General features: G+C 39.5%; 2 protein-coding genes across 2 annotated transcripts in view; one reads left to right on the forward strand and one right to left on the reverse strand.

Moving 5' to 3' along the window:
• Positions 1–9,069, reverse strand: part of LOC137283503 (netrin receptor UNC5C-like) — a 352,179-nt gene extending 343,110 nt beyond the window's left edge. The window contains exon 1 of the mRNA XM_067815037.1: positions 8,830–9,069. The gene's annotated coding sequence lies outside the window, so the exon portion shown is untranslated. The remainder of the gene's footprint in view (positions 1–8,829) is intronic.
• LOC137283505 (short-chain dehydrogenase/reductase family 42E member 1-like) overlaps positions 1–24,945 on the forward strand; it is a 268,204-nt gene that overhangs the window by 76,156 nt on the left and 167,103 nt on the right. The gene's annotated exons all lie outside the window — the stretch shown is intronic.

The raw sequence follows: 24,945 nt of genomic DNA on the forward strand, positions 1-24,945 counted from the left end.
ATCTTCGTTTGATGGATCTCTTTGTACTTAACACCTTCCATCTTTCTTTGAGGAATCTCCTTGTACTTAACACCTTCCATCTTTGCTTGAGGAATCTCTATGTACTTAACACCTTCCATCGTTGTTTGATGAATCTCTTTGTACTTAACATCTTCCACCTTTGTTTTCTATCCCCTTTGTTGTATTGCTATAGAACACCATCTCTAAATCATTCCTGCGGCAGGTCAATTTGTCCACTCATCAATATATCAGGTCAACTTCTGATCCAACACCTACATCCTCCTTGTCCCTCCGTGTCTGATGTGTCTGCCTCTGTGGTAGAGTTATTTCACCAACTATGTCCTCCTCCTGAGTAACATCCTCTACCACCAGGAACAGATAATTCCTTTCACACAGTTACAGTGGTACAATTAGGGTTTGCTCTTTCATGGTAAAGTACAAATTTTCTCATATTTTGGCAGGGATATCCTTTCAGTATTCGAACCCACCCTTTCAGAGTTGCTGGCAAAGTTGACCTAACCCACTCTGCAGGTAGTGTTAAACAGTCATTGGGGGACCAGCATATATCACTGATAATAATAAAGCACATACATGTGAACAGTTTCAAAGTGTCTCTCATTATCAATGACATTCATATTCTCTCAGCATTTAACAAGTGTATTCTATGGTTCAGAAAAGACTAGAAAAGATTGTCAAGCAGTTGTGGTTTGTTGTTGTAGTTGGTAATTCTCGGAATACCAAAAACAATCACTCCTCACGCTCAACACAAGCACAACTTGTACAAAACTGACTATAGCAATTCCTGCTCCTTGAACTGCCCAGTAAACTCCTCACACCTCTAGTGCTGTAAGGGGCAGTAAGGAGCTGTAAACATGCCAGAACATCACCAACTTGTGCAAAGCCTCTATGGTGGAGAATAGGCACTTTGTAGACACGATGAAGTGATTGGCGAATAATGGCTGCTCCTTGACCTGGCTGAGGGGTTTATTGGCCAAATGTGCTCACATTCCCATAGGAATATATGTCTGTTATGGACATTGTGGTGCATTGGTTTGTGTTAGGTGAATACATGGTCAGGTGGATCTGATCTTGAGGCCATGTGGCTTCAGTACATATAAGATCAGGCAGGGTGCTGGAGAGGTTACTTCAATTAGAAACACAATGTCCTGCTGTAGACATGCTGAATACAATATTCATGATGTGTACTCAAAGTATCGCAGAAAGTGGTTTCAGGAACAGATTGCTATAACAGAACTAGAAAACCGTGACTCATACAAGAGACCATATACTGGTATATGGTGTCTGCTCATACATGGATGGTGTTTGACCACAGTGTAAGCACGAGATAATAAAATGTAACCACGACTGGGTTCAACTGACACTGTATCAAGAATAGTTGTAGGTGTGTACCAAGGTGTTTTTGATTGAGATTCACAAACAGAAGCTTTTGATATGTTTGCAGTGAGTGAGTGAGTTTTTTTGCTGCCTTTCCAGCAATATCACAATAATGGACACCAGAAATGGACTTCACACATTGTGCCCATGTTGGGAATCAAACCCAGGTCATCGGCATGACAAGCCAACTCTTGAACTACCAGGCTTCTCCACTGCACTGATATGGTTGGAAATGAGATCATGTGCCAAGATAGGGTCTCTGATTGAATCATACAATGAACTCCAGTAGCGATTTTGTTGTGTATATTTTCAGTTAGGTCATTTTCCATGGCATCTGTTATAGTTGTAACTTACTGATGGGTTTTAATACTTTAAAACAGTGAGCGAGTGGATGAGCTTAGCAATGTTCCAGCTATATGGTTCTTTATAAACCAGTGATCAACAGTATGCACATCAATCTATGCAACTGGGATACAATGACATGTTAGTCAGCAATCCTGACCACCCAACCCCTTTAGTCACCTCTTACGACAAGCATGGGTTACTGAAGATTAATTCTAGCCTGGACCTTTGCGGGTACTTAAGAACAGACTTTCATTGCTAGTTTGGCCAGCACCCAACTGAACCAGTCTAGGACCTGAGTATATCATCTGCATTATACCACTGTGCAGCAAAGACTCATATGAGGTATTTTGTTTCTTTATTATTTGAAAGTAAGAATAAAGCCCAAACTGGGCTTGGAACATTGCTTAATTTCAGAACTCAGGCAATATAACCTTTCCAACTGTAGACTTGAGAAACTGCTGTGAGCACAGCAGTAGTTGTAGTTGCAGTCAGTACTATGCTCCTACCAGCACTGAGTTGTCAGAAGCCTGCTGTGCCTACAGGCTGGACCATCGCATCTCAGCCTGGGCTGTTCAGTGGTTGCATGCTGTCTTGTTATAGATTGCTTATCTTAGGGTGAAGGATTAATCACCGGGTAATTCATCCCTGTGATGAAGTAATTAAGATTGTTTACATCTGTGCTTGAGCTTATTTACATATGACAATGTTTGTCTTTGATTCCTGGACTGCTCAGCCACTGTTACCTCAGAAATAAACACAACTTGCATGATGTTAACAGATTTATTGGAAACAGCCTAAACCTATTTACTCATTATGAATCTCTGGTCATTTTCAGGATCAGGTTTACACATGAGTGTCCCATTCAGGGTGAAAGGTAATCATTTCTTGTACAGGATGTCTCTTACATACCCTACACGTTATATTTCGTCAAACAATCACACCCATTCAGTCTTCACCCCCCTTGCCAAGTCACATGCCCTAGCTTGAGGCAATTCCTGAAGTAAGGTTAGTTGTTTAACACTGACTCTAACACTGTATTTAAAATGTTGGATCCAGCTGCACAGTGATCATAGCGCTACAACTGTCGTAAGGGTATGTTAAAGTACCAAAGTTTCAATCATCATAGTGTTAAGATCTCTTTATGCATGTGGGCCTTTGTCTGTAAAGAATATACTGTGATATGTATCCAGAGATTTATGTCATGAGCTATGCTGTTGAGATAATATGATGTCATGTATCAAACAAGTCAGAGCTTTCAGTCCTGTTAGTTGTCAATAAACATGGTTTGTTAAAGACAAATTTTATACAGTATCTTCTTGAGGACCTTACATTAAGACACTTGCAGGTTACTTTACAAGAGTTATGAAATGTTTTGCATAAAACAGAAAGACTTCTGCAGTCAGTATCAGAGTAGTATGTAACACAGGGCATGGATTCAAATTAAGTTTCAGAAAATATACGATTTTGACTGAAATAGGCAGATACATATGAATCCTTTAGAGACTGAAGGATCGGAACCACTTGAAAATCACAACTTGTATTTAGGTCTGCAAAATTAAAAGGCTTGATCAGAGAAAATAATGTTTCATGGACTGTGAGACTGACTGGTCAAGGGAGTACACTGACCACTGTGAAGTCTTACTGGTGCTGTAGTTGTGGACAGTCCATGAACAGGGTGATGACATCACAGAGCCTAGAGGCCTTGATCAACAAAATGACCTTATGTACAGCTGTATTAATCTGTTATAGAAGCATTGGAGTATATTGTCTTCAAAGATATGTATGTCCTCTTTCTCTAAATGACAACTGATTTACAACTGGCATGTCTAAGACAAAGCACACGGTGGCCAGTATGGTCTCACCTTATGCAAGTGAGTTTGTTCAAAATTGCCTCTGTTCACCCAGCAGAAAATGGGTATCCAGTGTGATAAATCTGACTTCCAGGTCATCACAGGCAGCTTTGCTTATCTAGGATAAAAAGTACAGTGGAATTCTGTGAGTGCTAAGAGCACACTTTGGTCTTGAGTTAAACACAATTTTGGAATTCATGTTATTATAATTAATAAGTTGTAATAGTCAATCCATTTGGAAGGAAATTAGTATATATTGTTGTGAAAGATTATGTATGACCCCTTCTCTAAATGATCACTGGGTTACAGCAGTCATGGTTTACAGGTACGGAAGTTATAATAGTCAGTCTATTTTAGTTTATATTTTAGTTTGGTTATGTCAAGTTTATATTGCTGTGAAAGATTCTGTATTACATCTCTACTGTAAATGATCATTGTCTACTAGTATAGAAACAGTATAGAAACTGCTATAGTGGTTAATGAAGAAGGACAGTAAGTGAGGCAGGTCTTGCATATTTTCCTCCTTGGTGACACCTATGTGTATAGGTTCATGCTGACAACTTGAGAACCAGATAAAGGATTCAACCTCATGGTCACTGACTGCAAAGTGAATAGCTGCTCCTTAGTCGAATGGGCCATGATGCCCTACATCACTGGGGCATCAAGGCCATCATCAGGGCTATTGATTCAGGGGTTAATTCTAAGATTCAGTGATTCATGGTCTGAAACCTACACTTACAGTTTTAAGATTTCATGTAGTGATGGATCATTGTCTGACAGCAATAAGTTCCCCAACTTCTTTCCTCTAGTAGTTGTATTGGCCTGCAACTCAGCTGATGCATGAAGGATGAGGATAGAAGGAGACTGATCAAGAGGGATTGATTCGACAACCTTGGGATCAGTACTCTTCAATAATTAAATCACAACTCTATTTCACTTGAAGATATATAGTGAAATATCTGGTGAAAACCTAACTGGAAATAGAAAATGATTGTCATGAAATTCTCTTATTTACGTCTGCATTTTTCAAGCTAAGCTCAATTCACTCCTAAATAATAACTTCATCAATTCTAAAACCAAGCTTGAAATATACTGGTAAATGTATCCCCTTTGAGCAGATGCTAACACTGTTAAGAAACGGTAAAGCAAAGAGTTCTCAGGCATTATTAATGACTGACTGTTCCTTTTGAAATCCGTTGGAGTCCATTGGAATCCCATCAGCATCCCCTCTGACCCCATCCAATGACCCTCATCAATCATGTGCTTGTTATATCACAGTCTAAATGCTTGTTATTGATGACCACAGGAAATGGACTCTAACACTGACTTTTGCAAGGAGAGAGGCTGGTTTCAAGTATCAATTTTGAAATTGACACTAGTTTCATATTGTTAATTTCGACTTCCTTGATGGGGATGAAGGATTGGTCGTTTTTCTCCAGCAGTCAATTAATCAAGCAGTGTCATTAACTTGTCACTGTTGTGGTATTTTATTCACTTTTCATGTCTGTACAATTAATTCTGTATTTTTGTGTTGATGTACATCCTTTTTGTACAGTATAACTCTGAAAAACTCAAAGCAGCCAGAAATGAATCTGTTACATTTTGCTCCCCAAACAGATTTCATTGAATGTGCAAGTCAAACTGGTAATGATGGGTCCATGAATCACTGAAAATCATGGATGACACCAGTTGTTCACAAAAATATGGCTTGTACCAGTGGCACCTTCTCTAATGATTAACATTAAAAGCAAAAACTTTTGTTCCTCAATGCCAAAACTATCAATAGTCGTGCAAATGTTTCAAAATGGACCTGTGCCTTTAACAATCACTAAATGCCAAGACAATCACATGGCATTCATTCCTATGTCTGGCATTGCCTTGAAGCAGTTTAAATTTAAAAATTTAAACTTTAAAATGTCCAGTGGGTAACATTAAATCGTGACAGTTCCTCTCCAGCTGACCGAATGTCTTGGGTTCCTACAGCTTTCCAACATGTGACATCATTCTGGGATGTGAGCTTAATTCCACATCTGTGAAAGCTTCACTTTTCTTCTATTTTTCCATATTTTCACAACTTCTACATCAGTTTGATGGCTATGCATGAATTGAAAACTGAACATTTCTTGTGATTGGCTGTCACACAAGTTATACCACATGTCTTATCTTGTTTATGTGTTTTCCCTAAGAATCTGAGTAGAAGAATAGAGAACATTATTTAGATCTCCAACACATGGTTTTGTTATGCCACCAGCTGATGTAATTGCAAAGAAGGAAATCATTCATGAAATTGGTGCAGTATGTCATGAAATGACACAAGCAGGACGGTGTTATTTTCTTCCCTGTCTCAGCTGCAAATATTAGGGAGGTTGTTAATCAATATAATTAATATAAATAGATACAATAAGCTTCATGCCAGCAGAGGTTATGATAGAAGACATCAGCAATATGTATGTCATCTAATGCCAGTGGCTGATTGTTAATTACACCTGATCATGCGATCTATTTCTACACAGAATTGTGCAGGCTGTTCCTGATAGCTGTAAATTGCATTACTGCGGCTGTATTAAACCTCATACTTGTTTAATCATGAAGCACGAACAGGTGTACTGTAAATGACTGCATGGATTAATCAAGACTCACAAAAAGTACATTGTAGTAAGTCTCCCATTGCATATTTCCTGTCAAATTAAAATGATCAGTCTATTAGTTTGCACTATATATTGCAGATGGCTTTGGTTACATATTACATATTCTCTGTTATATCACCCACTCTTCATTTCAGTCAGATATTTCCTCTGATGTTATTTGTTTGTCATGATCTTCTGATTAAACATATTTAACTAACATCATCTTATCGCATACCGAGAGATTCAACTTGCTTTTGTTAATGATCATCCCAACTGTACAATCTTCAGGTAATATTTTGTTTCCAGCTATATCACTTAAGTGATATAATGAGGAAACCAGATGATCATGTTGTCAACTAAAAGCAATATCTTGCTCTTGTCTTCATTCATACTTAAGCTATGAAATGTAAAGTGTTTGTTTGTTACCCAAGAGGTCCAGGTTCAAATCTCATCCCCACATTGGTACATTAAAACCCTTGTTTTTAATTCCTGCCTTGATATGTGAATATTGTTAAAAGTGGGTTAAATATCACTCACCAACTTGATGAGCAGTCATAAATTTTGATCAGAAGTGAAATATGAATATCAAGCAGCTCTATTGCCGTGTTGACTTATACACTATTCAATAACAAAAGGTGCTCTTATTCAGTTACTTCTGTTAGTCATCCAGCACCTCCACTTGTTGTTCCGACTCCATAACACTGTGTGCCACAATGTTGAGCAGCTCATGAGCCATTACACTATGTTGCTAACATACACCACATACTCTGCAGTTAGATGAAGATTCTTAGCATCACTAATGTCCACAATAAAAGTCTTTACAACAACACTGGTGCATGGTCAGCACCGTTTCTTACAAGCTGGGTATTTTCTCGCCAGTAAAAGAGCGACGGAGCACAACATGTAAACACTATAAAACTTGTTCTGCTCACCAGGAGACCAATTGGGCCAATGTAGCGTGTGTATTGGCGTGTCCAGCAGCACACCTGGCTTCATGCCACCGGAGGCAAAGAAGATTAATGGCATGGTGTTCTTCATCAGTACTGACCAGGATTCTGTTGTTTCGGGGTTTTTTTTTTGTGGAACTACATCATAGTTCAGTTTTGTAGAAATCACAATACCAATTGCATTGTGTTGTGTAAATTCTTATTCCTTTCCAACAGAATGCCAAGAGGCAATGTGCCTGTACATGAGTGCCATGTAGGCAGACCATTACTGTGTCACTGCCAAACATTCTCTATTGTTTATTTGTAACTGACAATCATGCCTACATGTAAAGTTTTGAACATTGTGTCATATATAATTACCTACTGATACAATGTAATGTTTATGGAACATTGTAACATTCTCTCTATATAACAGTGTAACATTGTGCCATGTAATCTCACATATTGATACTATAACAGGGACCATATCTATTTAACATATTTATCTTACCGAACACCTGAATTTTAATTTTGAACTGTTTGAAGCACTTCTGTTGAATGCGAGGCAGATCGCCATTTTGCAGACGACACAAGGTAAACAGATTTAGAGTTATCTCCCATCCATCAATTTTCAATTGCAAAACATCAGTAATTTCGATGCTTCATGCGTGATTCAATGGTATTCCAGATAAAGAAGTACTACCATGAAGCACCAGAAGAGTTTGGAATTGCCAGCTGTGTACATTGACAATAACACATCGCCTGTAAGTTAGGTACATTGAAAATAATAGAAAGTGACATTCTTGTGTGAGGTAAGGTAACATGTGATGTTCATTGTAACATTGTGTGAAGTACCTTCACATATTGGTACTAGGTGATGTTTATGTATATGTAATGATAGTATGTAATCCTCAGATGGACAGTATTTCCTAAATGTATTCATATTGACCCAGTGCAACCCTGTCCTGAACAATGTGTCACATACTAATGATATGTGATGCTCTGTACATTTTGTACTTTTTTGTGCCACATAATTCTTTTCGAACCACAAAATTAATCCAAGTCAAACTGAGCTCCTCCACTTAATTAACTTGACTTGAAAAAAACTGATACAAAGCCAACCAGAAGCATTAACAGACATTTCTCATGGTTTAAAGTTCTTCCTTGTCATGATGATGTTATGTGACAAGATGGCTGCACAGTGTCTATCCCCGGTGTTTTGTAGTTATATTGCCATAATGCACCGAGAAATGTTGTATATTGATGCAGAGAAGCACATGATGAAATGTTTCTGTGGGACTTTTGTTTAAGTGCCTGTCACTCTCAATGAATTTCTTCCAACTTCAGTGATTGAATTATATGATTGACAACTTCATTCAGATAAAGATGGCTTCAGCATTTCCATTCCACAAACACCGATACTTCATGCAGGGTTTATATCTTGCAGAAAGCTTTATAATTTATCAAAGTCTGCAGAATCAAGCCTTTGATGTAATCTAGGGTATCATTTGATAAAGAAACTGAATCATCCATTTGAAAAAAAATCACATATTGTATAAAACATTCTGTGAAAAAAACAAGCCAGTGACTTTTGCTGTTTTTCTGTGACTGTCAGTGCATTCAAACAGAAAGATTTCCTTTCAGGCATCACAGCATTGATAAAAGAAAGGAGGAAGATCAGCTTACCTGTGCTTGTCTGCTCCAGGGAAAACTCCAATAGTTCTGCACAAAATAGGATCCCACAGTAAATGTACTGACCAATTAGTATTGGCCAACACTTCTCTATTATCGAGTAATTACATTCCTTCTGATGAGCTTTTGTGACTTCTCACCTAGAGAGGCGAGAGGGAGAATTGTAAGCCCACGTGCAGTGCAAGCGAGGGTATAGCAAACGGTAGACACACACACTCGCAAACAGATCCAGATGGTAAACTCCAGCTAGGTCGGGAAGCTACCACATCAGCGCTGACAGCCTGCAGTATGGGAACCATGCACTACACCAAGGTGCCAAATGCATCCCACATTTCAATGGTTGGAAAGCACAGGGATGTTCTCCTATGTCAAATTAAGACAAATTTCTTGATATTCACTATCAGTGTAATTTTTTCACTCTGAGTGCAGTAATCTCTTGTTACAGAATATCCCCAACCATCAGCGGCTGATGAAGCAGGGGAGTGTCTAATTTACTGATGCTACTTTTTATAGCTATATATCAAAATGACAGCTGACAGTTTGTCAAATTCGATTTGCAAAGTTGATATTTTAGAAAGAAACTGCAAATTGTTTTCTTCACAAGCTGTTAGAATTCTTGATCGTAGTAATGTTATCACACTTGCTTGTTGGCCAGAAGTTGGTCTGACTGACAACACCACCTCAAGTCAATCCCCAAAGAGACCTTCAAATATGTATGCTGTAGTTTTTAGTTGGCTTTTTGTCAGACTCTTTTACTTTCTGTGTAGTGTAATAGCTCCTTGGACAAGTCAAACTCTTCCACTACGTCCAGTGAGTACTGACACTGAAAGGTAACACTTTTTCAACATATAGGACATTAAAGGAGTATGTCGGTCTGGTGTTCTTGGCTCGTGAAGCAGCTTGGTAAATATTATTTGTTGTTCCCTTGAGATGGGTCCTTGGTCTAATCACTGTGCTGATGAGAAAGCTGGAATGGAAAGAACTGTTGTTAGTTTCATGTTAACAGGAGTAATTTTATGTTAGGTTTAATGTCCATGCAGAAGGTGGAAAATGTTTCAGGTAATCATGTCAAACATTAAATGCTTTAAATGTCATTTTAAAGATTAATAATGATGTATTTAGCTCTTAAATATTGTAAAACTAAAATTCTTTAAAAACAAAATGCCAAGATTAATTCTTGTTATAAGTACTACTCCATAAGTTGTGAAATGTATCTCCACAGATGCGTTAGCTTAAATGTGCATCTCTGTATTCATATAATTCAGGAAGGAAAGTGATACCTCAAGAGACAAAAAAAAACAGTTTTGTTTTAACAGGTTAGGTGTTTCCTTAGATAAATCTCTTTCAAATATGGCATTTGGGACCTAGATTTGCAGTTAGCTTTCTCAAATTATCAATTTTCTCAGCTTTTTCAGCATCAGCCAAGCAAATGTCACTGTAGGGAATACCAAGTTCCAATGAGTTTCACTAGAACTTTGTTATGTCTACACGTCTACATACATTATTGTCACAGTTCTTGTAAATCAATGATAAACGTCAAAATGCTGAACAACTGAAACAGTAAGTTAGTTAATCAAATATGTTACCATGGAGTAGATTAATTACCCTTCTGAACAAACAAGTTTTTTAGAACAGATGGAACATAAATCTTACAAATGATACCATTTTTATCTTTTTTTTTAACATTGGTTGTCACATGTATATAGGATCTCAGCACTTGACTGCAGTATCGTGATGGAGGATTGTTTGTAATCTACATGGTGTGTACTTTTGTCACACTCTATGTTATTCAAATTTAGTGTTTTTACCTGAGCAGCTCTTTCACTCAAGATGTCATCAGGATGTCAGACACAAATATTTATGAAAAGGCTTCTTTGGGGGTTGATTTTGTAAACATATTGTTTTGTGTATATCACCTGTGGTGTATATATCATACATTAGTATATCAGTCTGACAAAAACTAGGTGCAACATTTCCCCAACTGTCCAGATAGTGTTATGTGAGCGCTGTGCAGTGTGGGACTGGAGGTCTGGGAGTACCTTATCAGCTGCTCTGTCTCGGAGGACTTATAAACCAGAAGTGCAGCCTACCTAGACAGACGCTGGAGAGATGATCCCTAACACATGCATGGTGTTTGGATTACACTGAGGCCAGATTGCAAGGGATCACTCTTACCAAATGTAATTTATACCAGCTCCATCAGCTCCGTGTTGAAGCTCTGCTGTGAGTGACCATACACATCATCCGCTACACTCTCCCTTCTCTCGGATTTCGCCCATCTTGTATACCTTGCAGCTTCTATCAACTTCCCACCCTAGATCCTCTCACCCCCTCCCCACTCAATATCCTCTCAACCCCTCCGCACCCTAGATTCTCTTAACCACTCCACCCTAGATCTCCTCAACCCCTCCCCCCCCCCAGATCCTCACAATCCATCACCACCCTAGATCCCCTCAAACCATCTCCATCCAGGATCCTCTCCACCCATGCCCACTCAGTATCCTCTCAACTCATCCCCACCCTAGATCCCCTCAACCCTTCTCCATCCGGGATCCTCTCCACCCCTCCCCACTCAGTATCCTCTCCACCCATGCCCACTCAGTATCCTCTCAACCCATGCCCACCCTAGATCCCCTCAACCCATCTCCATCCGGGATCCTCTCCACCCCTCCCCACTCAGTATCCTCTCAACCCATGCCCACTCAGTATGCCCTCAACCCATCCCCACCCTACATCCCCTCAACCCATCTCCATCCGGGATCCTCTCCACCCCTCCCCACTCAGTATCCTCTCCACCCATGCCCACTCAATATCCTCTCAACCCATGCCCACCCTAGATCCCCTCAACCCATCTCCATCCGGGATCCTCTCCACCCCTCCCCACTCAGTATCCTCTCAACCCATGCCCACTCAGTATGCCCTCAACCCATCCCCACCCTACATCCCCTCAACCCATCTCCATCCGGGATCCTCTCAACCCCTCCCCACTCAGTATCCTCTCAACCCATGCCCACCCTAGATTCTCTCAACCCCTCCCCACCCTAGATCCCCTCAACCCATCTCCACCCAGGATCCCCTCAATCCCTCCCCACCCTAGATCCTCTCAATCCATCCCTACCCTAGATTTCCTCAACCCATGCCCACCTGGGATCCTCTCAACCCCTCCCACCCTAGATTCTCTCAACCCCTCCCTACCCTAGATTCCCTCAACCCCTCCCACCCTAGATCCTCCCAACCCCTTCCAACCTTAGATCCTCTCAGCCCATCCCATCCCTGGAACCCCCTCTAGATCCTCTCAACCCCTCCCTACCCTAGATCCTATCAATCCCTCAACACCCTAGATCCTCTCAACCCCTCCCTAACATAGATCTTCTCAACCCCTCCCCTCCCTAGAGCCCACCCTAGATCCTCTCAACCTCTTCCTACCCTAGATCCTCTTAGTTACCATATATCCTCTCGACCCCTCCCCACCCTAGATCCTCTCAAACCCATCTAACCCCAGATCCTCACAACCCCTCACAACATAGGTCCTCACAACCCTTTCCAACCCTAGATCCTCCCAACTCCTCCCCACACTAGATCCTCTCAACCCCATCTAACCTCAAATCCTCTCAACCCCTCCCCACCCTAGATCATCTCAACCCCATCTAGCCCCAAATCCTCTCAACACCTCCCCACCCTGGATCCTCTCAACCCCATCTAACCTCAAATCCTCTCAACACCTCCCCACCCTGGATCCTCTCAACCCAATCTAATCCCAAATCCTCTCAACCTCTTCCCATCCTAGATCCTCTCAACCCCTCCTTAACATAGATCCTCTCAACCCTTCCTTAACATAGATCCTCTCGACCTCTCCCCATCCTAGAGCCTACCCTAGATCCTCTCAACCCCTCTCAACCTCTCTTAGATCCTCTCAACCCCATCTAACCCTAGATCCTCTCAACCCCATCTTACCCTAGATCCTCTCAACCCCATCTAACCTTAGATCCTCTCAACCCCATCTAACCCTAGATCCTCTCAACCCCGTCTAACCCTAGATCCTCTCAAACCCATCTAACCCTAGATCCTCTCAACCCCATCTAACCTTAGATCCTCTAACCCTCCCAGCCTCAAATTTTCTCAATCCTTCCCAGGTCTAGAAACTATCAAAACCTATCTACCTCACTCACTCTCACTCACTCACTCCCTCAGTCCCATTGTTCTTTCTGAATCCAGACATCATTTAGCCTGTCACATGTTCCCCCTCCCAGGTGGCCCTGAAGTGAATCACTTCACCCTTAGACACAACACACTGTCAGACTGTGTTATTCAACCATATTCTCTCATTGTCACAATTTCAACTTGGATCTGATATCTTGTATGTTTGTATGAATGCTTTTGGCGTATCATCAGCAAGAATTCTGAGCAGCTGTCTAATGTGAGAATTCCTTCCCTCCCTTGCTGTTGTCCATAATCCCACTGAAAATTACTTTCTGTTGAGGGGAGTGCATGTTTGGGGTGGGTTTGTACATGACTAAGAGACCTGTGAAGGTCCTGGGGTAGAAAAGGCCTTCAGCATCCATGCTTGCCATAAAAGGCAACTATGCTTGTCGTAAGAGGCGACTAATGGGAATGGGTGGTCAGGCTCGCTGACCGGGTTGACACATGTCATCGGTTCCCAATAGCGCAGATCGATGCTCATGATGTTGATTACTGGATTGTCTGGTCCAGACTCAATTATTTACAGACCACTGCCACTACCTAGAATGTTGCTGAGTGCAGCGTAAAACAAAACTCACTCATTTGTTTTAAACATGCTCAACTTGTCTAAAACTTTCCAGGTATACCACAGTGGTTTGTAAACATGCATGCATCAAACAAGTCTGAGCCTGACCGCCCAATCAATTTATTCACTTCTTAAAACAAGCATGAGTTCAAGATCTAACCCCATGCTTCACAGGGGAAGAAATTTGTTTCTAAGACACATTTGAGATATTTGGGTGTTTCTGTTATTTTTCCTTATCAACAGATCTACTTATATTTTCTCTCCTTAAAATAATTAGGTAGTAGTTATGAATTACACTCCTCTAAAGGTAAATGCATTATTTCTTTAACTGTTTGATGGGCATTCTAGATGTTGGAAAGTAATAAACAATCTAATCAATCTTTAGCTGATTGTATATAGGTGGCTTTCTTATATAAGAATTCACATTTCTCTTTTCTTGTTTTTAAAGTCGACTATTATCTTAACCAACTACTGATAAAACAAAAAAACAAACAAAAAAAACCCTGCAATAAACAAAAAAAGACTGAAAAAATGAAAGGACATGTGGTTCATAAACATGAATAGACTTTGAGCCTGTGCATACTATCCATAGCTGGCAAAAATTACATATATTTCTGCAACCAAGAATTACATATATACCTGCAAATGCCGAAAACAAAAGCTGCAGGTACATGGCCTAAGGGCAGTCATCAGAGATGCATACAGTGTTAGTAAACAGTTGCTCTACAACGAATACAAATTCCTCTCACGTTGGTCCTCTTGCAATAGCCTCTTCACATAATGTACATAATTTATTTAGATATATGTTATGTTTTACATGTTTCACATACCATGTATAAGTAAAATAAGAAAGCTATGTTGAAGTGTGTGTGGTATCCACAAAAAGAAATAACGTAAGAATGAAGATTTTATGGATATCAACTTCTTTATGAGAGAACACAACGTTTCGGAGTAATGAAGGAGTAAGCATTAACTCCGAAACGTTGTGTTCTCTCATAAAGAAGTTGATATCCATAAAATCTTCATTCTTATGTATTTACACTTCTAAATGACATTCAAAGACAAGAAATAACGTGATTTAAAAAAAAAATGGTAGCTGGCAGGACCATATGACCATGTGACTTTGTTACATGATTCTTGGTTTGACAGTAGCATGCCCATGTATGTAGGTTCTATCAATGCTGACCTCACTCACTCACTCACTCACTCACTCACTCACTCACTCACTCACTCACTCACTCACGCATATTCCATGATCTTGGCTAAATTCATGGGCGCAATTATTTTTTAAAAAGCCACCTGGCACAGGGCAAGTGACTTCAAGAAAGTAACTTATCCTGACTAATTTTCCACTTACCCTGATTTATGACACAGTGTTCGATCTTAATGTTCACTGGACTATTTATCAAAGAGTGATAAATTTCCAAGGATGATAGCTCTAAGTTACAATTATTGCAAAATGTAGTAGCTACATTATGAGCTCGAAATCCAACTTTATTTGCAGTTTGAAACCATAACTGGAAATTATCTAGTAGATACCATTATTTGATTGCCCAAAATGAAAATTGGCTTGTCCCGGGCGTTGGATTTTTTAACCCCTGATATTATGTGAAATTGAAGGGATACAACACGTAAAGTCAAAGTTCTTCAAGATACACACAAATTCTTTGTGAAAATACAGGATTCAATACATTTTACATTTTTACACATTTTTTTTTTTTTTTTTCACTTTTCACACGTGAATCAGTTAGATTCATTGGTTAGATTTTATTACAAAAGTTTAATGATAATCAAGGGCAAAAATTGGCTTCTCTGTCAAAACAGCAATACTCAGTGTGACCTGCTGGAAGTTAGGTGAGAACTTTTAGAACAAATAACACATTATTCTCAAAAGACATCTTTTTACAAATCCCTTGTCAGTCAGCGCAGCTGTTAATCAAATTGATCTGTCAACCTTTCTGAGTGTGATCATTTTAATGAAAAATCACTTTCAGTGGTTGAGAAGGCCTTTCAGTTGGCAACTCCCTCTTGGATTTGATTTTTTATGATAATTTAAGACCCTGTCTATCTAAGGTTATGTGAAAAGCTTTAAAAAGAGTGTGATTTTTTAAATGTTTGAAATTGCAAATAACTTTTTCCTGCTTTGTATATTTCTGTTTATATGGCTATGTCGTTCTGTTTACATCCAGACAGCTTCATTGCTAAGTCTTTTAGGCCATCATTCTTCGTAATAGACATAGTGACAGATCTCACAGACTTCCCCTGTAATGTATAGATATATGATGTCAACAGTCACTATAATTGCCGAGGCCGTGTTTTCTTCTCATGTTTTTTCCAGGTTTGTTTGTTTTGCTGTTTGTTTTTTCTGTAGAGGTTGCAGATATCATTATGATTAGCATGAGTCAGTGGCAAAGTTGCATCCCTCTGTAAACAAAGGCTGGCTTCATGGGGAGCAGCATGGCATGGTGAGTCAGTCAGGAACCTTACGTAACTAGGGCCAGCATGGTGCAGCAGCAGCGTCTATAGATACCACTACTTGGTTTGTATATGAGACTGTAAGGTGAAGGGGAATCACGTTTAAGTCACATACATGATTATAGAACTTGTGTGTGTAAGTGGCTGCTAGTTCCAGTGTGAGCTAATGCTGGATGTATGGTGCTAGCCAGTACTGATAACAAGGATGCTGTTAAAGCTACCACAGTTCTACGACAGTTGAAAGTCTGTGTTAAAGTACTACATCACCTTAGCACTATGGTTGCTTTGTACAGCGCTACCTTGGCCACAGTTTAATTTGAACTCCTCATTCAGAACCAGACTTCTTGCTGACCAGTAATATTAAGCACCAGGCAAGGTAATGTCAAGTACCATTTTGAACATCTTCTGGTATGACACAAACTGGGATCAAACCTTGAACATTCTGCTCCATACTGACACTCTATTGGACAACATGATTAAAAACATGAATGCTTCCATCAACTGCTGGCGCTATCGGCCACTTATTTGCATGATGTAGTTTCATAACTGCCTGCTGCTCAACATGTCTGAGACTTGACATTATGTTCAAGAATATGCCACAACACACTATAATATACTTGCTGACAATTTTTAATGCCCAGAAATGACAGGTGACCCAAGATGGTGTGTCTCATTGTGAAGAGTTATTACCCTTGCCTGTGACTGGATGTGACACATTTTCTCCAGAAGCATAACTGTGTTCATGGCTTTCAATACACTACTAACCTTTCACCTGTTTTTCCTGAAATACTGATTTTTAAGATATAACATAAGTGAAATGGAAAGTAGCATGAATTCTAAATGAGGGTCTTGTCTTGGACACAAACAAGGAATCATTTATGCCTTTGTTGATACTTTTAGCAAACTCCTAGAATTGCACCCATTTTCAACTTATTTACTATGCCCAAGAACAAAGTCTAAGAGTACTTTGACATTTTCGACAAAAATATAGAATGCCCTTCGCCCTTCCCCCTGAGTTGAAGTGATTGTGTAATGCTAGATAACACAACGGAAGAAGTGATGTCCTGTATGTCATGAAACCTGTGTGATGTTTTCCAGACACTGATAAAACCATTCTTAACATGAATACAACAAATAAACAAACCATACCAAACCACCTGAAGTCACCTGTATGCAGTCAGCGGAGCAGGACCTTTCTTATTACATGATCCCAACAAAACATTTCCGCGTCTGCTTCCATTTCCTACGTCACCTGCTCCTCCTCGACAGGTTCCATCAAGCTAGCAGTACCACCTCACAACATACCAATACCATCTCACCACATGCAATCTACTCTTCCTTTTTCCTAACAGTCACCCCCAAATCCATTTCCCAGAATCCCAAAGGTCATGCCGACTTCCCCGGGGAATCCCTGTAGGTATTTGCATACTCCTATAACGTTTCATTGTGACTGTGATCTACATGGAAGTGCATATGGTGGGCAATACTTCAGATTGCATAGGTATGATACTCAATCGGCATTTCTTCTGATTGGAGTGATACACCGCTAAGCATGATTTGTGTGGTCCTTAGTGTTGGCTTAGCATAAGGTATCAAAGACCTCGAGGTCTCAAGGGTGGCATTGGGACCTCTACAATTGATTTGGGAGGTTTGCCCAACAGCTGGGAGGCTGGATGTGGTGAAAGTTATTGATGATAAAGAACTTAACACTAAATTGCCAAATTTGCAATCATCCTAAAGTGATGTTAAATGGGTTAGATGTTTAACTTTTTCATTCTGGTTGTGAATTCCAGATGAGATAGTTTTGAGATTTCTAAATATTAACAGTTATGCATGATTTTGAATTTAATTTGACTGTGGGGTTGTTTTGATGACTAATGATTTAAAATGGATTTTGACACTTTAACATTTATTCGGGTTTAATTTTGAATTGTGCAAGCTTCTTTGTAAGTTACAACTGTGATGCTTCTAATGCTGAAACAATGTTCTAGGGAACAACTGTATAAAGACAGATGAATTATTGCTATATGCTCGTGATATATGTAATATCTGAATGATCAATTTGTTGTTTTTAACGCAACACTTAGAAATGATTCAGTGATATGTTAATAGTCTGTAAATAATCAATTATAGACAGCCATTCCAGTGATTGACATCATGAGCATAATCAACACAACTGGACAGCATAGACTGCTGAACTTGACCTGTTAGTCTCTTGCATCAAGCATGGGTTCCTGTAATGCCGTGTTAATTCAGTTCTTGATGAGGGAGGTAGCAAATCAACTTCAGTCTTGACATCTAAGAGTATCTTGCTATTGAAATAAACAGGTAGGTGTATTGTGACAAAATGTAATGGACAGTGTGATGTATACCGGCTGTTGCCTGTGCATCAATGTTGTTGTAGAGGCTTTAGATGGATGTGGGATAGTGGTAGAGAAACAAGCGTTATCCCCTGAGCCTGGAGCTAGACTTTTCACTAGAACTTGTCTCAACACCACCCCTGTCATGGAATGATCTTACAATAATAGGAACATGGAGCTGCCATTAAAGTGTAGCTAATTGTTGGGGTGTATGTGGGAGGTAGTACGGTTATGTACGTTACAACTGTTTTGTTTGGAACATTGTCATCATGAAATGTTGGGTGTCAAGAGATTGTATGGAGAGTTATGACTAATGTCAATTATGAATAAGCAAAATGTTGTCATACTGTTAGTCCAGTGGTGCTTTGGGGCTAGAATGTTTCCCAAACTGTTGATGTTGGTCATACAAAGTGGCTCAGTGGATAAGGGTTAGATTTACTAACATGTTTTTGGTGCCTCAACAGTATGGACTGTCACTTGTACCATTCATCACTGTATTGCTTGGTCCAGACTATTGTGTCACTGACTGCTGTCATGCAGCAGGCATACTGCTGAGTGCAGCATTAAGCACCTAACAAAGGTCTCCAGTTCAGGACATATAGTGGGACAAGATGCTGATGTTGGTGGGACATGGTTAGAAGATGTGTCAACATTGACATCACCCCTTCATTGTTGCACTGGCTTCTAGTTCATGCTTGGAAATGTCAGACTAAGTAGTATGAGACCCTATTCAGACCAGACAGTCCCAGCTATTGGTCTGACTCAGTCACCCTGATTCAGTCCTGCCCAACGCCCAGATCTAATGTCCCCAAACACTGTTCACACTTGACAGTCTGAGGCACTTTTCAGCCAATTACAGTCACTGTGTAGGCATCCCTAGTCACTATTTTGACAGTCCAACCACTGTTCTGGCAATCTTCCAACACAGTCCAAGTGACTACTGGTAATCAGATAATTCCAGTCACTGTTCAGAAATCTAAATCACTATTCTGACAATCCAGTATCAATTGTCTGTCTCTATTCTGACAGTCAAAGACACTGTTCAGACAATCCCAGTAACTGCTCAGATAATCTCAGACACTTTTAAGTCAGCCCAAGCCATTATTCAGTCAATTCCATGTTCTTGTTCAGACAATCCCTGTTTAGATAGCCCTGACATGCATAAGTGAGTGAGTTAGTGAGTTTGGATTCATGCCACTTTGAGCAATATTGCAGCAATGTTGTGGTGGGGGACATCAGAAATGGGCTTTCACTTATGCCCACTTGGGGAATCAAACCCAGATCATCAGCGTGACGAGAGATTGCTTTAACCACTAGAATAACCCTCCGATCACGATGGAGGACTGCCGATCTCTGGCACATGTGAGACAATGCTGCTGTTCCACCTCACACAGTGTAGGTCTGTCTATTGTATATTATCTCAGCTGCCAGACAAGACTCTCTGACCAGGGGTCATCCTTATCTATCAGCACTGATGGCCACCATTATTCCAACTTAGCTACTCCAATCACCAACTGCCATCAGATACTAGCCATACATAGATCTTTCAGCTGATATACCTAGTGTGCTAATATACACCTCATCTTTACGCTCGCTCGTCACGTAAGCTGCCAGTGTAATGGAAAATTATATTCCGGAAAGTCATGTGCTTAGTAGACATTGCTATCAAGTTACTCTTTTCTTGAGTCCGTATGTATCTTTGGCTTAGAATTAATCTATCATTGTCGAAGTATCTGCGGTGGTGATCGTTAAAATGTTTCTTTATATAAGTTTACACAGCTAAGTAAGTGAAGCCAGGGTTTGTTGTGTAAGTAAATACAATTCACAGACAAGCTCATTAATCTTGAAGGTAAAAAGATTGGAATTCATGATGGTGAGGCAGCATTGTTTCTTTGAGTGTTTATTGAGCATGCTGAACTTGGAGTTTGGCCAGGTGACATTGGTCAACTTGTTCCAATAAAGATGTTCTTTTTTGAGATCAGATTCACTAAAAACGATTAGAAAATAGTTTTTACTGTGAAATAGAATCATATTTTTTTGTATATCTACCTTGAGGTGCAGTGGTTTAGTTTGATTGTTTGACAGGTTACGTCCAACTACTTTTTCAGTAATGCTGTAGCATTGTACTTTGTTGTTACTATCATTCTGGATATGTTGGTTTTATGTAGAAAATTTAAACAAATGAACAGTTACCAGAATTTAGTGTTGTGAAAATGAGTGTTATTTTGAACATGAAAGAAACAAACTTTCTTCTCAAAATTTCAATTAAAATTGTATATATTTTTTTATCTCTTAGAATGAATAGGGCATATATGTGACATAGTTTTCTTATATTTTCACATTTGTAATTAGCATGTTCACATTTACAAAGGGTAATGAATTTCTTGTGAACACTATGTGGCCCGAGGATTTCTGCTTTATGATCTTGCAAATACACGAGATTTATAGACTTTTGTAAGTTTCTCAGAATCAGTACAATCACTGCTGTTTGAGGCCAAACACACCCTTAGTTTTCACACCAAGTACTCAGTCTAAAGCAGCAGGACCCGTGAAGGTCCTGGGGTAGAATAAAAGGCGACCATGCTTGACGTAAGAGGCGACTAACGGGATCGGGTGGTCAGTCTCGCTGACTTGGTTGACATTTGTCATCGGTCCCCAATTAGGCAGATCGAGCTAAACTCACTCACTCACTCTAAAGCAGTGGTATTTTGGGAAGGTCAAGCCTTAAAGGGAAAGAGTCACCAGGATCAATCATGGATCATAGGTTCATGTAACTTGTGTCTGTCCAATTGGTGGAGTTCAGTTTAGGTTTTTTTAGGTATCCCAGATTTGTTTTTCAGTTTTTCCATGAGAGTTTGTCATGTGAAAATGTTTTTTAAAAAAACCAATTTGAAAGAGATCAGATGCTGTCTGTTTGTAGTCATTCTTCTTTTGGGGGATAACTTAGATGGGTTATCTCCATCCATCTACAATATATAACTTCCTCTGATGAATGAGTTCTAGAGATGTTGAGACAGCCCATGACCCTTCTGTTCTAGCCCTGTCCTATTATTTTTTCCCAAACCACCAACCCAAAAGTATAAAAAGTTTTAAAAATGCAAAACCCCCCATGTTGTCAATACATCACGTCTGCAGCTGAACTGATGACTGTTTATTTATTTCCCTCATCCTCAGATTTCACAAATGTGATATACCTTCTTCTTCAAGGTCCATTCATCAGAATCTAGATACCTGCACCTTCTACTGTGTTTATTTACAATGGAGAGTGTATTCTCTGTGCGCAAGATGATCAAAGAACCGTGAGGTTGCCTAATGCTCCCTAAGCCATGCAACATTGGCAGGCAGGCAACAGGAAGGTGGCTGCTTCTCACCTTAAGATGAGGAGGTTTCACGTGAAGAAGTATTCAAGATGGTTTCCCCTAACTTTGTGTGTTAGTTTGGTAAAATAGATGGTTTGTTTAGCTAGTTTCTAGCTTTCTTGATTGTGGAATATTTTGTCAGGTTGATGGACTGCTCTGACATTTGTAGGTATACTGTAGTACCTACATCAGTATGTTGATTACTGACAGGGTCAAGGTATTCAGATCTTGTTCAAAGAAGATTTCCTCAGAGCTGTATTCTTTGTTTAGTTTGCTGGATCAAAGACCCAGATATGTATTTCATTGTATTTATCTGCTTGTTTTTTAGGGTAAAAATATCAGGCTTTCCATTACGTAAGAACCAAGCCTTTCATCACTATTGACATTGTACAGGGCAGCAATTTGCTAAGCCAGATGTCTATTATGTAATACTAAGAGGTAAGGTACAAACAATAGGACGTAATTGCTAAAAAAATAATCTCAGTGTATAAGATATCTATGTAAATAGTAGAATATTTGTGTAAGTGTATCAGGAGGTTAATGGAATCGCATTTTTTTTTTTCGTCTGCATCTGTAGTTTCACATGGCATTTACAGAATTCTGACATAGAAGTATTATCATATTTGTCTTAAAACCTTGCACTTGGAGCAAAATAACAGCACTCAGAAAATGAAATGTTATCCTTGATATGCCATGGTCTGATGAGTCTGTGTTTAAGAGAAGCATAGTTTCCACATACTGGTGATTTCATTACATTTTTTTTGCTGTAAAATTGTCCCTAATTGTACATGTTATCATAAAACTTTTTATGAGATGGTGTTATTGCGGAATATCTATTATTTTGATAGTTTTGTTCAATTGTATCTCTCAGGAGGACTCAGAGGACTTGTCTGGGGGAATTATTATCCAACATGCTTGACTTGCTGCCTCTAATTTGTGTGGTAATAGCCCCCTGAGTTTACTCAAAGGAGGGAAAATAGAAAGGGACATATTTATTTCTCTCAACAATCAATTATATCCCTTTACTAATGGTCCTCAGCAAATATGGACATCATGTGTTCGTGTGATGTGGAGAACATGAAGCGTCTGTTATGTTTGTAAGTTTGGTAGAAAGTACTTTCTGTATTTTCATCAACAAGAATAAAGTGCTGGTATGTTTTATTTTTTTTTAATCAACATGAGTTTTCTGGTGATATATGTGTTTTTGGATTAATGACTGGCTTCTACTTCTAGATCGTGTTGCTGTTGTATGACTGGCTTCTACTTCTAGAATATGTTGCTGTTGTATGACTGGCTTCCACATCTAGAACATGTTGCTGTTGTATGACTGGCCTCTACATCTAGAACATGTTGCTGTTGTATGACTGGCTTCCACATCTAGAACATGTTGCTGTTGTATGACTGGCTTCTACTTCTAGAACATGTTGCTGTTGTATGAATGGCTTCTACATCTAGAACATGTTGCTGTTGTATGACTGGCCTCTACATCTAGAACATGTTGCTGTTGTATGACTGGCTTTTACATCTAGAACATGTTGCTGTTGTATGACTGGCCTCTACATCTAGAACATGTTGCTGTTGTATGACTGGCTTCTACATCTATAACATGTTGCTGTTGTATGACTGGCTTCTACTTCTAGAACATGTTGCTGTTGTATGAATGGCTTCTACATCTTTGAACATGTTGCTGTTGTATGACTGGCTTCTACATCTATAACATGTTGCTGTTGTATGACTGGCTTCTACTTCTAGAACATGTTGCTGTTGTATGAATGGCTTCTACATCTTTGAACATGTTGCTGTTGTATAACTGGCTTCTACTTCTAGAACATGTTGCTGTTGTATGAATGGCTTCTACATCTTTGAACATGTTGCTGTTGTATGACTGGCTTCTACATCTATAACATGTTGCTGTTGTATGACTGGCTTCTACATCTATAACATGTTGCTGTTGTATGACTGGCTTCTACTTCTAGAACATGTTGCTGTTGTATGACTGGCTTCTACATCTATAACATGTTGCTGTTGTATGACTGGCTTCTTCTTCTAGATCATGTTTCTGTGATATGACTGGCTTCTACATCTAGAACATGTTGCTGTTGTATGACTGGCCTCTACATCTAGAACATGTTGCTGTTGTATGACTGGCTTCTACATCTAGAACATGTTGCTGTTGTATGACTGGCTTCTACATCTATAACATGTTGCTGTTGTATGACTGGCTTCTTCTTCTAGACCATGTTTCTGTGATATGACTGTGCTTATGTGCTGCTAGATATGAATGTGGTTGAGAATGAGCTGCTAGATATGGATGAGAATGTGCTGCTAGATATGAATATGGATGAGGATGTGTTGATGAGAATGTGCTGCGAGATGTGAATATGGATGAGTATGTGCTGTTAGATATGAATATATATAATGGATATGATGTGCTGCTAGATATGGATGAGGATGTGCTGCTAGATATGGATGAGGATGTGCTGCTAGATATGGATGAGGATGTGCTGCTAGATATGGATGAGAATGTGCTGCTAGATATGGATGAGGATGTGCTGCTAGATATGGATGAGGATGTGCTGCTAGATATGGATGAGAATGTGCTGCTGGATATGAATATGGATGGGGATGAGAATGCACTAATAGATATGAATATGGATGAGAATGCACTGATAGATATGAATATGGATGAGGATATGCTGCTAGATATGGATGAGAATGTGTTGTTAGATATGAATATGGATGAGGATGTGCTGCTAGATATGGATGAGAATGTGTTGTTAGATATGAATATGGATGAGGATGTGCTGCTACATATAAATATGGATGAGGATGTGCTGCTAGATATTAATAAGGATGAGAATGTGCTGTTAGAGGTGGGAACGGAATGTGCGGGTAGATGAATCAGGATGTGAGTGTGCTGTTTGAGGTGAGAAGGGAAGGAGAATATGCTGCTAGTGAGTTGCTACTTCATCAAGCACTGTACTGCATCTTGCAATATGAAAACTGTATGTAGAAATGTATGTGACAGGGAATATGAAACATTGTCACCAGTCAACCAAATAAAGTATAAGTTAAACCCCTGTATATCCAGACCAGCGACCACAAAAAACTCTTGGCTATCCTATTGCCTGATCATAATCCCCACAGTGGG

The sequence above is a fragment of the Haliotis asinina genome, chromosome 5 (assembly GCF_037392515.1).
Source record: "Haliotis asinina isolate JCU_RB_2024 chromosome 5, JCU_Hal_asi_v2, whole genome shotgun sequence".
Classification (NCBI taxonomy): Eukaryota; Metazoa; Mollusca; class Gastropoda; order Lepetellida; family Haliotidae; genus Haliotis; species Haliotis asinina.